Source organism: Rhinopithecus bieti, unplaced genomic scaffold (genome assembly GCF_001698545.2).
Source record: "Rhinopithecus bieti isolate Rb0 unplaced genomic scaffold, ASM169854v2 scaffold_40559, whole genome shotgun sequence".
Lineage (NCBI taxonomy): Eukaryota > Metazoa > Chordata > Mammalia > Primates > Cercopithecidae > Rhinopithecus > Rhinopithecus bieti.
Window position 1 is genome coordinate 640,571 of NW_016817388.1, and position 17,484 is coordinate 658,054.

At 43.8% G+C, this 17,484-nt stretch overlaps 1 long non-coding RNA gene across 3 annotated transcripts in view; it reads right to left on the reverse strand.

Moving 5' to 3' along the window:
* Positions 1–17,484, reverse strand: part of LOC108517869 (uncharacterized) — a 52,386-nt gene that overhangs the window by 7,302 nt on the left and 27,600 nt on the right. The window contains exons 1-2 of one of the 3 annotated variants that reach the window (XR_001882228.1): positions 4,006–4,053; positions 440–608 (exon numbers count right to left, since the gene is read on the reverse strand). The exons of the other annotated variants lie outside the window; for them this stretch is intronic. This is a non-coding gene — a long non-coding RNA (uncharacterized LOC108517869). Of the gene's footprint in view, positions 1–439; positions 609–4,005; positions 4,054–17,484 lie in introns of those variants that run through there. 3 annotated transcript variants of the gene reach the window in all.

Below are 17,484 nucleotides of genomic sequence, written 5' to 3' on the forward strand. Positions count from 1 at the left end.
GGGTTTCACCTTGTGAGCCAGGATGGTCTTGATCTCCTGACCTCGTGATCCGCCCGCCTCGGCCTCCCAAAGTGCTGGGATTACAGGCGTGAGCCACCGCGCCCTACCAATATCAAAACTTTTAATATAGTACAATGCCTTATCAGCTTGGCAGTTTCTTAAGAAGTTAAACATACACCTTGCCATATGACCTAGCCATTGCACTTGTAGGTATTTACCCAAGGAAAATGAAAACTGAAGTCTACACAAACTCTTGGACACAAACGTTCATAGCAGCTTTATTTCTAATCCTCTAAATCCAGAAATAATCCAGATAGCCATCAACAAGTGAACGGATAAATTGCGCTCTATTCATACATTGTTGATAAACTCAACACCATAGATAAATTTCAGGATAAGTATACTGGATGAAAGAAACCAGACAAACAATAGTACATACTGTGCAATTCCATCTATATGAAATTCCAGAAAATGCAAACTCATCTATAGTGGCAGAAAGCAGATCTGTAGTTGCTTCAGGATACAGTGGGTGGGCCAGGAGGAAGGAGGGATTACAAAGGGATACAAGGGTGATGAGTATGTTCACTATCTTGATTGTGATGATGATTCTGTGGATGCAAATATATGTTAAAACATATCACAGTGTACACTTTAAATATGTGCAATTTATTGTAGGCCAATTACACCTCAATAAAGCCATTTTTTAAAAAAGTCTAAATATTATGCATACACCTTAATTCCAACTCTAAGATTTTATCACAAATAATCAGAGATGTATATTAAGGTCTAAAGTATAAGAGCATTGATTGTAACACTATTTGTAACATTTTAAAAACTGGAAACAGCCTAAATTGAAGAAGAGAACTGGTTAGGTAAAGTATAGCACATCTATATGTTGGGTTAATGCAGCCATTAAGTCATGCTGTAGACAAAATAGTTATTGTCATGAAAAAACTGTTTGTGATTTATTTCTGTGTGAAAAAAGCAAAGTACAAAACAACATGTGGTAGAACGGTGCAATTCTTTAAAGTCTATGTTGGAGGTTGATAATTAATCATACTTCTTTCTTCATCTCAGAGTTAGAAACCAATTGAGACAGACTAAGGAGGTGGTCAGACGAAGAGCAACATACTAGCTTTGTTACCAAGAGATTTGACTGGAAAATCGTAATTTGGAGCTAAGGCAAAGAAACATCTTGTTTCTAGGGGGTGCTGGAACAAAGCTGGGCTGTTCAAGTCAGTCCCTCCCTATCTCAGGATGTTCCATTCCCAGCACATTCAGCAGTTTATGCTTGCGAACTGTAAGCAAGAAAGGGAGGAGAGGACAGGCGCAGTGGCTCACGCCTGTAATCCCAGCACTTTGGGAGGCCGAGGCAGGCAAATCACCTGATAGCAGGAGTTCGAGCCCAGCCTGGCCAACATGGTGAAACCCAATCTCTACTAAAAATACAAAAATTAGCTGAGTGCGGTGGCACACATTTGTAATCCCAGCTACTCAGGAGGCTGAGGCAGGAGAAGCACTTGAACCGAGAGACAGAGATTGCAATGAACTGAGATCACACCACTGCACTCCAGCCTGGGTGACAGAGCAAGACTCCGTCTAAAAAAAAAAAAAGGGAGAACTGAGTCGGTCCAAGGACAGCTGGAGAACTGTCCTGCACTCTGCACTTAATTGCCCCAGCTGGAAGCACAGGGAGAAGAAAAGAATGATGCCCCTTGCAATCAACATGTCTCTGTAAAGAGAAATAGATCGCAAGGGCGTGTACCATGCCACCAGTGATGGCCGCCCTGCCTGGCTGGGTACTGGGACTGAGAGAGAAAGGAAGGGTTGCGGGTGATTATTTTTTTCTTTTTCTTTGGCTTTGAATTATTTTTAAATTTTCCAAGTTTTCTGAATATGTGACTTAGAGTAGGAAAAGATTTTTTTTAAAAACAGATAAAGTGGCCAGGCGCGGTGGCTCAAGCCTGTAATCCCAGCACTTTGGGAGGCCAAGACGGGCGGATCACAAGGTCAGGAGATCGAGAACATCCTGCCCAACATGGTGAAACCCCGTCTCTACTAAAAAATACAAAAAAAGCTAGCCGGGCGAGGTGGCGGGCGCCTGTAGTCCCAGCTACTCGGGAGGCTGAGGCAGGAGAATGGCATAAACTCGGGAGGTGGAGCTTGCAGTGAGCTGAGATCCGGCCACTGCACTCCAGCCAGGGCGACAGAGCGAGACTCCGTCTCAAAAAAAAAAAAAAAAAAAAAAAAAAAAAAAAAAAAAAAAAAAAACAGATAAAGTAAATCAGAAGGAGAAAGAATGTCTGAACTTTCCAGTGCTGCTGCTGTGGTGGGGAGTATTTGATTTGAGGCTTCTCCTCCCCGCCTCATTACTTCATATACTTTGTAAAATAATGTCATATACTTTGTGTCATTTATTTTGGGTTATATACTTTGGGAAGATGCCATCTGGGGACATGTTGCCCATCATCTGTTACAGTGCTACACTGAAAACGTCCAAAGCCCTCGGTAAACAGGATTAGATTTTGCTTTTATCTTTTCCTTAGTTGACGAAGAGAGTGGCGTGAAATGATTTTTCTAGAATAGCCTCCACTTAACGTTCTCATGGGATTGACATTCAGGCATACCCTGGATCCATCTTCTCAAACTGATCAAACCAAAGCCTCATTGGCCTCAGTCTGTTACAAAACTAAAGCTACAAAATATTATAGACATTTGACTATCTAAACCTTTTAACACCAAAAAATAAAATGCATTATAACAGAGCTATTTAAAATATAACTGCATAATTTTTAAGGTATTAATTTATAAAGACTTAACAGTAGCTTTGTCCTGGCCGGGCGCGGTGGCTCAAGCCTGTAATCCCAGCACTTTGGGAGGCCGAGACGGGTGGATCGCGAGGTCAGGAGATCGAGACCAACCTAGCTAACACGGCGAAACCCCGTCTCTACTAAAAAATACAAAAAACTAGCTGGGTGAGTTGGCGGGTGCCTGTAGTCCCAGCTACTTGGGAGGCTGAGGCAGGAGAATGGCGGGAACCCGGGAGGCGGAGCTTGCAGTGAGCTGAGATCCGGCCACTGCACTCCAGCCTGGGCAACAGAGCGAGACTCCGTCTCAAAAAAAAAAAAAAAAAAAAAAAGTAGCTTTGTCCTATAATAGGAAACAAAGTTAAGTGCAAACCATCTTCCTTCCATCCTATTATCTTATAACCTCACTTTGAAGATAACACCAAAAGTCTAAATTTGAGGCCCTCTTTGAATGGAAGGCTGGCTCCCATATCCCTTCACACTTAACTGCACCCCCAGTGTTATCTCAGATTCAAACTCTAGCTCTCATCCAGACTCCATCCCTATGACAAGCCCAGCACTTGGAATGGCAAGAATCCCAAAGGAAACTTGGGAGATGTTGCTAAAAATCCAGCCAAGAAACGTGGGGAAACTCTCCTGCAAGGTCTCCCGAAACAGTCATCACCAATCCAGAATTTCTGAAGTCAGAAAACAGAAGCTTCTTCATGTTGCTGGCTTTCCCATTTGTGATTGTAGTAAATGCCACAGAGACCATCTGAAACTATCTAAGGGCTAAAAACAGTCTTCGTAAGTACTGCTTTTAGAAATTCTGGCCAGCCCACCCCACAGAGGATCTCACTGATTCTGGGCACAAAAATGTCTTCCCTAAACAGAGACTCGTCGGAGTGGAGGGGTTCAAGCCCATCATCATTTGGTTTGGAGGTCCTGATGTTCGTGTGCTACCTGGGGTCCCTGCCACCTAAGTCCGTGACTGCCTTCTCTTTGAGCCATGTGCTTCCTGATGCCTGGCCCCAGCCTCTGCCCGCCAGGAAGAAGGGCATAAAAATATCTTTAAAATCACATATGCAGAATCCTGCCCAGCAAGCATGGGGCAACCAAGAGCACTGAAAGACCAGAGCTGAAAGCCTTGGAGCCAGAGTCAGTCTCAGGTCCTAAAGAGAGCTGGGAACGACACCTCAGATTCTCCAAGGTATTTTACCTCCATCTGCTTCAGAGATAGACTTTATACTGTGATCCAGTAGACATGTACCTACAAGTGGACAGAAAAACATATAACTGAAACCAGTTCATTGAACTCAGTCGGCTACAGAATAGCTATTCAATAAGTAGTTGTTCCATGAACAAAACACAACAAGACCTTAGCAAAACAATACTTCCTTTCACCATGCACTCTGATATTTTCCCTTCTTTTCTCTTTTTTCCTTTCTTTCTCTCTCTCCTTCCTTCCTTCCCTTCCTCCTTTCTTCTTTCTTTCTTTCTTTCTTTTTCTTTCTTTCTTTCTTTCTCTCTCTCTCTCTCTTTCTTTCTTTCTTTATTTCTTTCTTTCTTCCTTCCTTCCTTCCTTCCTTCCTTCCTTCCTTCCTTCCTCCCTCCCTCCCTCCCTCCCTTCCTTCCTTCCTCTCCTCTTTCTCTCTCTCTCTCTCTCTCTCTCTCCTGGTCTCCCTGTGTTGCCCAGGTTGGAGTGCAGTGATACAATCATGGCGCACTGCAGCCTCGACCTCCCGGGCTCCAGCAATCCTCCTGCCTTAGGCTCCTGAGTAGCTGGGATAACAGCTACGTGCCACTATGCCCAGCTAATTTTATAATTTTTTATAGAGACAGTCTCCTATATTGCCCAGGCTGGTCTCAAATTCCTAGGCTAATGGGTCCACCTGCCTCAGGCTGCCAAAGTGCTAGGATTACAGGTGGAAGCCACTATGCTCAGCCTCTTTTTCATTTCTAAAAAAAAAAAAAAAAAAAAAAAAAGTCTTGAGTTGCAACGCACTAAAGTTGTGTCAGTACCACTAACATGTAGCAAACTTCAGCTTGAAAAGCCCTGGAACCAGGAACCCAGAAACACGCCATTCTGAAAGGAGTTATATGCACAGCCCATCCCTCACTGCAAATGACTGAAACTTGTTGAGTAGGAAGCAGGGATTTGGGGACACTGGGAGCAAGCAGGCTAGCCTTGGGCAATAACTGGGTCAGGCAGAGGAGGGCTGTGGAGTGGAGTGAGGCCACCACAGAGCGGAGGGGAGCAATGTCATCGGCCAAGGGCGAGGGCACTGCTCTCTGGATGCAGAGCCATATCCGGGTCTTGACTCCAGTCCACACACTGGCCCACTGGCCCCCCACATGAACCCATTCTTCAAACTAGGAAGGTTCTGCAAATGGAGTTGGAAGTCAGCCTGGCAATTGCTTTGCTCTTCTATCAGTCAAAGGATTGGGAAGGGGGAAGACAAGGGTTGTTTAAGCAGCTGTGAAAATTATGGAGAAATTTGGTAAATGAAAAATCCACTCAGGCCCACAAGGACCACAGAAGTGAGGAATTAAACAACTTTGTAAATAAAGGGATCATTACTCTCGTACATTAATACACACTTAAGACCTATTGGAAACTTCCCATTTCAAGATAGATGAAGAGCATTATCAGCTCATTTCCCAAGCTCAATGGTCTGTTTACACAGCCCAGCACTGGGGAGACTGAGTCTGGGTCAGCAGGGCTGGCTCAGGTGGCATGCTGATGGGCTTACACTGGGGACCACGAGGCAACAGTCCCCATATCTCTGCTATCATGAAGACTGGAGTCACAGCCCAGTTTTTCACTGAGCGGGGTGCTTCATCAGTGCACACCTGATGAAGTTGGAAGGAAAGTTCTATGCCAGTGCATTTGCCTCCTCCAAGTTTCGTCATCATTCACCACATAAGCATAATTGCTCCGTGTTTAAGAGGTGCTGGGAACAGAGGCACTGCTGGTAATTGCCTAATGTGCCAGTGAAATGAGGTGTGAGGCACATCGGTGTGAAAAAAGCAATAGCCACAAGTTTAACATTGAAAATTAAAATAAGCTCGGCCCCAGCCAGGCAGTCCTTGCTGAAATGAATCCCATTATCCCTCTAATAACTGTGCAGGGCTCAATTTGATGCCACCTAGGGGGTAGAGAGACCTCAATACGGGTCACGTCTCTGTCAGCTTCAGGAAGCTGAAGATTCTCTGGTTCACCGATAACTATCACAGAGAAAATACAAACACCCCCGGCCTCCCTTGCAGATCTTGCAATTCCACTTAAATCCATCCAGTGTTTGAAGAGCTGCGAAAGGGGAAGGCTAGAGAGAATTATATGTCGCTCTGACCTGGGTGCCTTTTTTTAATAGCTGTTGAATGGAATTTGCAAAGGTGCAGTTGTGCAGTTCTGGCCTTGAACATTACTAGGGCCATGAGAAGTAAGCCCTGCCCGGGCCTCAGCAGCTAGCCTTGTCTTCTTTTTCTCACCTTAGTTAATTCGTCTAATATTTGTAGATGCCCAGTGCTAGGAGGAGAGCCGCCCTTGACCTCAGGCTCATCCAATCTATGGAGGAAACGAGGTTCTCCCAGTAAAATAATCAGAAAACAATCCACTGTTCAGTGTGTGCTCCACCTAAAGCATAATGAAAATGCAGAGACAGAAGAGCAGGACAGTCAGGGGAAGATGGAGCTTAGGTAAAGGAAAAACAAAGGAAACTGAGTGAATGGAAACTACAGACTTCAGAGGCGCTGGAGGACCCAGAGGAGACCACCCAGGGCTGAGCTGGCAGCTGGTGGGCAGGAAGCAGGAGTGGGTAGGGAGAAGAGCAATGGGGACACCAGCTGCTTTGGTGTTTGGGTTTCATCATGGGTTTAAAAGGAATCAGTGGAAGTTTCAGAAAAGAGGAATCATGCCATTAACGAATTTAAATCATTTTACAGTGAATTCACTTTACATTTCAAAATATGAAGTTTACATTTTAATTCACTTTAAACTTTATAACTTTCCTTCATTTTACACAGACTGTCTCTTCCTTCACATGGGCACTTGTTGCTTCCCAGAAACCCAACTGTCTTCTTCTGGCCTATTCACTTCCTCAGTTGTGGGTGACTGTTTTGTACCTTTTCCTTTCTTCTCAACCTTGCAGCACCTCTGCTTCTGTCCTGCTCTGCACTGCTGGCCTGGACTCAAGTGCACACTCCTGGCGCTTCTGCCCTGCCTACCTGTGCCTGTCCGCCTTGCCTCCCACCGACTCTGCCAGCAGATCTCCCGCTGCTATCCAGGCCGAGCCCCTCCTGTGCACCAGGGCTTCCCCCTCACGGCCCCCAGGATGCTGTTTCAGAACTTCTTCCCCTCCCTCTGACCTGTGAAGCATACATTCTTCATTGTGTGCCCCTCTGTCATATCAATCCCATCAGCATACAAACCTGCAGCAATTTCTCTCATCTTAAAAACACACACAAAAAATCCTTGCTTAATCGCATTTTTCAACTCCTGCCCCATTTCCCTCTCCTCTTTGCAGCACCCTTCTTCAATGGTGTCTACACTGGAAGACCTCATTGCCCCTTCTCCCATCTTCTCTTGAACCTGCTCCATTCAGGATTAGCCCCATCCTTCCCCAGAACTGCTGTAGTTGAGGCCACCAATGGCTGCTGTGTTGTAAATGCAGTGGCCAAGCCTCCATCCTCGTATGGATTGAACTCTCAGTCGTTTCTTCACTGGGTTCCCCAGACACTGCTCCTTCTCTGTCTCCAACTGGTTCCTTCTCGTTTTTTCAGCCTCTAAAAATTACAGTGCCCAGGGCTGGGTCCTTGGTCCTCTTTTCCCTCCAAATTATATCCCCAGTTGATCTCACCCAGTCTCATGGCTAGAAATACCATCTATTTGCTAACGAGTCCCAAATTTATATCTCCAGACTAGACCACTGCCCCAGATTCCAGAGAGATGACTACTTGGATGTCAATAGGCATCCCAAACTCAGTAGTTCCAAACCTGACCTCCTGATTCCAGCCCCACTTCCCATCCCAACATAAACACCCACGCACCCAGGCCTGCGCCTCCAGCAGCCCTCTCAACTAATGTCAGCTCCTCCTACTCTCTGCTCAGAAATGCAAGCTTACTCGTTCTTGACCCCTGCCACACTCCACATTGCAATCCACCAGCAAACCCAGCTGACTCTATTTTCACATTATCCGGACTCTGACCACTCCTCACCACCTCCACTGCCATCTCCCTGCTCCAAACCACCATCCCTCACCAGGATGGCTGCAACAGCCTCTTAACTGGCCTCTCTGCCTCCACCCTTGTCCCAGTACAGGCTATTCTTAACACAGCAGCAGAACAACTCTTTTAAAATAAAAGTCAGATCACGTCGTTTCTCCATTCAAATGCTCTGCTTCTAATGACTTCCCTGACAACCTCAGCATAAAAGCCATCATTCTCACAGGGCCTAAAGTCCTATGTTCTCCAGCCCCAGCTACCGCTCTGAGTCCTCTCCCTCTTTCCTTTTGCTCAGCCACACAGGCCCCTTGCCCTGCCTTGTGATCTTTGCACTTACTGTTCCTTCTACTGAAATACAATTTCCCAATAGTCACATGTCTTGCTCCTTCTGTTCCTTTAGATCCTGCTTGGTGTCGCCATATTAGTGAAGCCTTCCCTGACAACTCTGTACAAAACACATGCACATCAGCCCTCGAGCTTGCTTATTGTACTTTACTTTTCTCCATTCAGCTTATCGCTATCTGTTAAACCAGGTTTTACTTGTTGATTTGTTCACTGTCTCCCCACTAGAATATAAGCCCATTTTGGGGGAGGGACTTTGTTTTGTTTGTTCCTGTGTCAGTGCCTAATAGGTAGTACGAGCTCAACAAATGCTTGCTGAGTGAATAATATTTATTTGAACCCACTTTTAAAGCACCTGCATGAACAAGAAAACAAAACCTATGTCTGCTCTAGCCGTTCATTGCCAGCTCAACATTTAAGACCTTGATAATGCCCATGGATAACAAAAAAACGACTTTGAACACATGGTGTCGCTGCATTCCCCTTTCGTCCATCCCCCCACCCTCGGAATGACCAAGACGAGTTTATTTCTGCCCTCTATTCCCTTGCCTAGGAAAAGAATCTTCTCATGCCAGCCACTGCCTGGTTACCTCTCTCCAAAACAAAAGTAATTGACCAAAGCCCACAGTTAACCTCCATCAACCTGAGAAAGCAGCAACTCAGATGTCAAGTCTCAGCCCTTTCATTTAGTTACTGTGTGATCTTGGCCAAGTTTTTAAATCTCTTGAATCTCAGTTTTCTTAGGAATAGAATGGAAAAGTAAAATTAACTTCTAGAATTATTGTGAGGATTAAATGAAATGAAGGATGGATGGTGCTTGGAACATAGTACTTGCTCACTAAATGTGAGCTTCCTTTCTTTTCCCACAAGAAGGTAACCCTAGAATCACTCTGAAATCACAACATTTTTTTTTAGACAGAGTCTCACTCTGTCACCCAGGCTGGAGCGCAGTGGCGCGATCTTGGCTCACTGCAAACTCTGCCTCCCGGGCTCAGGCTATTCTCCTGCCTCAGCCTACACAGTAGCTGGGATGACAGGTGCTCACCACCTCACCCGACTAATTTCTAATTTTTATATTTTTTATAGAGATGGGATTTCACCCATCTCTCTTTCACCCATCTTTCTCCCATATTGGCCAGGCTAGTCTCAAACTCCTGACCTCAAGTGATCCACCCACCTCGGCCTCCCAAAGTACTGGGATTACAGGTGTGAACCACTGAGCCTGGCCTGAAATCACAACTTTTAACCTGACACTTGACCATGGGCCCCCAGAGATGCCTGGCCAGGGCTCAGCAGTAATGGAGACCAGCATAGGCTGTCTGGACCTGTGTAAGCCATCCCCCATCTTCCCTTCCTCCTCCTTCACACAAGCCCACAGAGGGACAGGCTGCCCTTGGTACCCCTCTTGCATTTACGGCAGTCCTTCTCCGTCCTGCAAGGGTGGTGAACTGAATTCAGAAAAATGACAGGTCGTTACAAATATATTGTACGTTGTAAAATGAAAGAATGTCCTTGTTGGAAAGCCAAATGACTTACTTTGGGAGCAACTTTAAATGATAGGCATAGGATAGCACAAATGCAGAATGCACATGTCACACTTTGGTATAATACTTCAAATAGGCATGTGGCACTCTATTGATTGATACACATGGGCGCTGGCATTCACCCTTTAACTGGATGCTCTCTGACAGTAACTGTCTATGACTCTATTGATTTGGATGCATCTCTAAAAGTTCAGACTTGGAGGATACTCAGGCCAGGTCTCCACTGAGAACAACGCGACGGTGAGTTGGTTGTTATCCAATGAATTCCAGTAATTATGCAATGAATTACAAATTGTCTATACAGTGTTTCCTGGAATGTTTAATTCAGCAAAATACCTGTGAACATTCCATGACACCTTTCTGGGAGGAGGTCAGGGAAGAGGGTAGGGTGTCCAGTGCCGGGGGGGTCTTTGTCCAGTTACCACTGTCCTAGTACTTGTCCATCTCTATCTCCTCACACTAATACATTCTTATAAACAAATACAATTTACATGACTTTTGATTTCTGTCTGCCATCACCCACTTCTTCTTCTAAGGTTAAAAACTACTAAAAAGACTTTGAAGGCAGCCCTAGCAGACTGTGTGACCTTGGGTAAGTCATGAGCTCCACTAGACAGTTCAAGTTCTCTGGTTACTGCATTTATTATCACTGCATTTATTATCTTTAATTTTTGTGGGTATGTAGTAGGTGTATATATTTATGGGGTGCATGAGATGTGTTGACACAGGCACACATTGTGTAATAATCACATCATAGAAAATGGGGTCTCCATCCCGTCAGCATTTATCCTTTGTGTTACCCGTTACTGCTTTTAAATCAGGACGCTGATTCAGGTCACGGACCTCTTGAAGAGTTCAGAAACGCCAGGCTCTACCTCCAGAGCTCAACTTGGTCTGGGTAGGTACCTCTGCCTCTCAAACCATCACAAGGGTGAGAAAGATACATAGTGGATGGAATTCTCCCAAAGGTGTATTGGATGTGGTTGTTCCCAGGCTCCTCCAAACCTACGGTTGATAAGCCCATGATCTGGCAGAGTTGAGCACAACATGAACTCTGCATCCTTTGTTGGAGAATTGGTTTTCCTTATGTTCAAACTTAACGAAGTGACCGTGAGAAGCTGTGTAGTTTTGATGATGAAAGAGTTTGGGAATGAGGAAGAAATCTCCAAATACTTCGGAAGACAAAGCATCTCTCCCAGTTTCCATAAAATGAAAGAATGTCCTTGTTGGAAAGCCAAATGACTTACTTCGGGAGCAACTTTAAATGATAGGTATAGGATAGAGAGAATACAGAATGCACATGTCACACTTTGCTATAATATTTTAAATAGGCATGAGGTACTTTCCTTTGTACCATGAAAATGAAAGATATTCATTGCATTTTCTTCCAAGTCAGATTATGACAATACTAAGGTTTGTTTTTCCTTAGGGGTCATGATTCATACCTAGCCAGATAACCAAAGTAGGATGAACCTGTGGTTCTCTTCGGGGTAACTACAGGGCAAGAGATAGCCTGTTAAAGCTCTCATTCCTCAGTACATTCAGGTTTCTTTCTGCAGTCAATCAGTTGGTCTAGGAGTATTTCTCTCCTCAGCATAATCACAAATTAACTTGCCACAGAAATAGGGAATGTGGAGCTCACTGGGATGAAAGGAGTGGGTGAAATCATCACCTCTATCCGGTGGATCTCCATCAGCCAGTCATGAAACTAGCTGATCTCCCTCAGAAACTTTACAGTGGTCTTCAACCAAATTAACAAATGTGTTCCACCGTGATCCATGCAACACCCATGCTATTGGCTACTGGGGCACCGGGGGCGGTGTTCACACAACAGGTGTTTATTGGGCGCCTGTTATGGACCAGCCCTGTGCTAGGACCTGGGGTGCAGCGGTTAATAAGGTACACATTGCTGCTGCCCTGAGAGTTGACTTGGTGTGAGGAGAGCCCTTGGCTGGTGGTTAGAAAGCCAGCTTTGGATCTAGGCTCCCTGCTTGACCTCTTTACATCTCAATTTTCCTTCAGCAAAATGAAGGCAATAGCCCTGTCTACCCACCTACCAATCTACTTCACAGGACCAGATAAATATGTTACAGGCACCACAAACCATAGCACACTATGAGAAGATCAAGTATTACTACTGTAGAGATTTAAAATGCTTTCTCTCATACTCAAAAGAATGGAAAGCAGGGACTTGAACAGGTATTTGTATACCCATATCACAGCAGCATTATTCACAAGAACCAAAAGGTGGAAATAATCTAAATGTCCATCAGTAAATAGAGGAACAAAATGTGGTTTATACATACAACAAAGTATTACTCAACCTTAAAACAGAAGGAAATTCTGACACATGTCATGACATGATGAACCATAAGACATTATGCAACGTGAAATACACCCCACGCGAACCGACAAACATTGTATGGTTTCACTTACATAAAGTACCTGGAATAGTCAAGTTCGTAGATGACGTAGAATGGTGGCAACCAGAAACTGTGGGGAGGGGACAACAAGGAGTTATTGAATGGGTGCAGAGTTTCCGTTTGGGAGAATGTTCTGGAGATGGAGGAAGTTCTGGACATGGCTGGTGGCGACTGTTGCACAATAATGTGAATGTGCTTAATGCCACTAAACTGTTCACTTAAAACTAGTTAAAACGGTAAGAAGAAACCACTTACAGGATAGCAACTGTGTCAAGGTAGATGCTGAGGTGAAGCAGCAGCAGCTTTTCCATGGGGAGCCTCCTTAGCAGGCACCAGCTTGCTGTGCTCCCACTGTCCAGGGCTGGTATTCAGCTCTAAGTCAAAGGCTCAGCACCCTGCATTTGTCAGCAGGGTGACAACTCATGAGAACTGGCCCAACTTTTCATGGCTATACCTCAAAAGCACAGGCATGTATGTATAAGATCAAAACACAGCACTGACATTTTTAATAAGCAATCACTATCAGAGATGGTCTACAACAGTGTCATCATCCTGTCTGCTTTCTGTTGACAAATGTTCAGCAGCAACAAGGCAACCAGAAGACAAGGTGTGGTGAACATTGAATTTAGACAGGAAAACTTAAGTGTTTAAGTGGCACCATGACAGGATGGGATGTTCTTCCCAACGGGACCTGAATCCTTGAAATCTGTTGATTACAGACATGTGATATCTATGGTTTCTGTCACCATATTGGAGATGCATCTTTCAAGAGGCCTAGAAATTACCCAAGTCAATTGACTTTAGCTCCTTCTCTTTTGGACAAGGTTTGGGCAGGCCCTGCTAACATTTGCCTTTGAGTCCCTTTTTTTGTCCTGCTTCTATGCTGAGTAAACCCTCTCCTTTCTGATCAAAACATTATTTCTTTAGATTTGCTAATAAAATGTTCAAACAAGTTGCAATTGAGAGTGTGGGCTTGGAAACTATTTCGGCTCCTTCGGATGACTTCCAGCACCTCCACTCTGATCCGTTTTGTGCTAAAGGTTTAAATCTCAGAGAAACGACAGCCCCTCTTTATAGAGTTCTTAGGGACACCTTCTGGAACCCCCAAGTACTTACAACAACCATGATTACCCATCGTTTTCTGTTTCTCCGCATATGGGTAACTAGGGAGAAGCCAGAAGATCTCTTTTCTGTGCAGTTAGGCTGGGCACAGAAACCAGAGATGTCTCTAACAGTGACTGATGGAAAGATGATGATCTCACTAGAGAAGCAGAGCCTTCCCTCTCTTGCTTCTCCTTGGCTTCGTATGCCAGTAATTGCCCAGTGACCATGAAAAATCGCAGCTAAATCCCAGGCTGAGAGCTCAAAATGGACTTTGGACATTTCTCTTCCTGGCAGCCTTCTGTGGAAAGAGTTGAAGGATTGCTGGCCGTGAGAATGTCTCCATGAAAAGTCACCTGGTAGAGGTCAGGGGTGAAGGCCCAGGGTGAATTTTGCCTTAAACAGGACAGATCTGCAGATAAACAAAAGGAACCATGGTTTTGAGCCTGGTCGGTTTCTTAATCCACTGTAAGCACATACATCATTCACCGCAAATTCTTCTCCCAAACTGGAATTCACCGGAAGAAATCAATTTATAGAGGCAGCTGTTTCTTCTCTTACATGTCTTCTGTTAAACAAAATAAACTGTACAACTAACAAGATTGATGGTAATAATATTAAGTCCGTATAATCCAAATTGATTCCATCAAGACCTGGAAAGGTAAGCTGGGGATAATGTTACAGTAAAGGCATGGTTCTTGCGAGAGGGTAAAAGTGTTACATTCTGTGCTACCTTTAACCTCCAGGACATGTTCTTAGGAGTCAGGCCAAGCTGCAGTCAAATCCCAGCTTTGCTCTCAGGTCATTCTTGGTCAGGTTGGGCCATTTTCCAAATCATAAAGTAGGATAAGGTTTGATGGGAGAATTCAATCACAGAGCATGTATCAAGAGCCTGGGAGAGTGCTTGGCACAAAATGGGTGCTTAGTAGGTGGTAGTTTCCAGCTCTCTTTCTTCCACTCTAAAACAAGCACAGCCTAGCTTGTGCATTTAACAAGTAGCTCCTGCCACAAACCCATGTCCTTAGATGATACAGCAAATCCATACCCTTGATGAATGGCTTTACAATGGGCTACCCTTGTGCTGTATAAAGTAAATGGAGAGAGAAGCATCTAGGAAATCTAAAAGAAGCAAAGTACCTGTCTCCATGACTCCAGAGCAAATCACAGTACCAAGGGCTGATTTGATGGGAAGTCCCCCATCCATCACCACAAGGAGCAAAGCTGTCCCTGGGTCAGCCCAATAAGTAGCCATCCAGGAAATCCAGGTGTGCAGGGGTTTGGGGGAGGAACCAAGAAGAAGAAGCTAGAGGTCGTTGGCCTGTCCCTGACCTCTGGCGACATTCCAGGGCCACCTTTAGGATGCCCCAACTTCTCTTCACACCAGAGAAAGAGGACTTTGAAGACGTAGGTGGTGTCCCAGCTCCAACAGGGCAGGTTGTTCAGAGACTGACCAAGAGAGGAAGGTTGGAAAGTTTTGGGGGTGTCCCATTCATCTCTTGTCCTTTCTTGACAGCCCCAATACAATTATAGATCCCCTGAGACCAAACTGTTTCCTTTTTAAGCTGTCCTTACACTTGGAACTCCCATAAAGAAAGCAATACAATGAAAGGTACCCTCAGACTGCCATGTGCAGGTGTTCCAAGGCTCAGCGAGTCATTTGAATCCCCCCTTAGGCCAGCAGATTCACTCCATCTGTGCTTACAATTCAGTCGAGACCAGAATTTTCTGATGCACAGCTTTCCTGAAATGTCTGTTTCTCCACTGTTTTTCACATTCCAAAGGAGAAAAATCATCGTTTCCATCCACACTATTAGAAACAAAACTAGCCCCTTTTCTCTCCAGCCCATATTATTGCCTCATTACAAATATATTTTGTGCATCAACCTTAAAGGTTATGTTTCCCTCCTGCTTCCTCCTTTCATTATACAAGATTTCCAGTTATCCAGTATTTTGTTCTCATTAGAACACTGCTTGTCACATGTTTTCACCAGAGACATTCATCACCAAGGTCAAAGGGTGAATATCGTGATCTATTATGCTTAGAGGAATCTAATGAAAAGCCACATAATTATCCAATTTAAAGAGAAGCAAGTAAAAAAGAAGGGGAGCACTTGCTATAATTTAAATTGTTTTGTTTCCCTGAAGCAAAATTTAGCACCTGATTGACAGGACCTAATGATAATTCTTATTGATATGGTGATGTTAATTGTGGAGAGATATTTAATAAGTCCCATATTCCGGAGGTAAATGCGTGCTCTTAACCTGCACCTGAACCTGATTTTTGATGCAGCGTGGGGATGAGGTACAGATACAGATAAGTGAGCACAAGTGGATTTTCAGTCTTGTGTGGCAGAATGGAAATTGGAATCTTCAGAATCTATTAGGAGAACAATTCCACAGTTGCTCACACTTTTATAAATTATACTGTGCATTACAGAAAGACACAAAGTCAGGGGAGTTGCAAGAAGAGGATATTGTCATGACTTTGCAGAGAAGTTTTTAGGGTAGCATTTGGTGATGGTGGTGGTGGTGGTGTTTTCAACTAAAGACACACACCAAAGAACGTGATTTGTATTCGTTTTTAAACAAAATGCACTAATGAAATCCATGTCCCAAATCATCTCTCTGCCAACCCCAGGTAAAGCTGACCTTGCAGAAAATGAGGCCAACTCTGAAACATAGGTAGATTCTTGGAAGAAAATGACTTTTTACACCATGAACAAAACCATTTGAGAAGGCCTTCATGGGTCTAAATTACAAAAGGAAGTGATCCGTAGGGCTGAAAACATCAACTAGATCTGCATTCCATCATGAGATGACTGGGAGGCAGGAAACAGCTGCTGGGGCTGTGGACAGGCCTGAGGTCAGCTCTGACTTTCTGAGAGGCCATTTCAAAGCCATCATCTGGACAAGAGATGATGGGTGGCCAGATCCAGCTCTGCATAATTCAACTCTATACACTAGTGAGCCATCCCTCATGGAGAAGCTTTGTGTTCCTGGTGTTTTTTTATTATGTGCTAAATAACAGAACTTTAAAACTGCCTCTGTGATTGTCATGAGACAATGCCATCATTTTGGAACTAATACACAGCCAACTTTGTGCAAATAATACAAGGTAAAAGAAAAAGAAAAGAAAGCTGCTCTAAAGACAAATAGACTTGAAAAAAACAAGTCATCTTGGAAAAAAGAAGTAACCAAAGTGGCTTAAATCTGAGGGAGGGCAAATCATTCAAATTAATTTCTTTCAACTCCAAGTTAACTCAGTCTTCCATTTTTACTTATGAGAAAAGAATATTACATGGTGAGTATTCTAATATAACCTGCTTAATGTAATTATTCATGCCAAAGCATAATTAACTTTGAAATAATCAAGCCACAGATAGTTATAACCTGAGTCACAGTGGGTCACTGTTACTAGAAAAGAAAGCTCTCAATCTACAAATAGGAACAGGAGAGTAAAAATTTAATCATTAAAGGGTTTCAAGGAAAACAAGAGTAATTTTTAATGAAGAAAATATTTTAAATGTCCTAAACATTTCAAGATAAGATTCTTCTTGAGCTTAGTTAGCAGCTGGGGTCTGGCACATTGTGGGTGATCAGTAATGAGCAAAGACCAGACATTCTTTTTTGCTTCCTGAACTTGCTTCTTCTTTTTTTTTTTTTTGCTTTTAATACACACACACATACATATATACATATCCTTGGAATAGTCCAGATATAAATCATATTGACTTTGAGCCACGTACTTACTTTCACTGAAAAAAAAAAAAAGTCAAGTTAATTGGAGATGACCAAATTGATCGCGGGTTATGATACCAATAGCAGCTGAAATTGCTGCTGTGATTTTCAACTTCCTAAGCCAAAGCATTACATCATGCACAGGAGATTATAATTTCTCTGAAGAACATTTGTGGTATCTCACTACCCGAAAAGCGATATGCCAGCAAATTGAACAGAGTTCAGAGAAAAGCAATAAAAATAATTAAGGATTGACTGATGGAAAAAGATGAAAAGAATTGAACGTGGGTTGCCTGGCCCAAAAATGACCTGGGTAGTTATAGGAA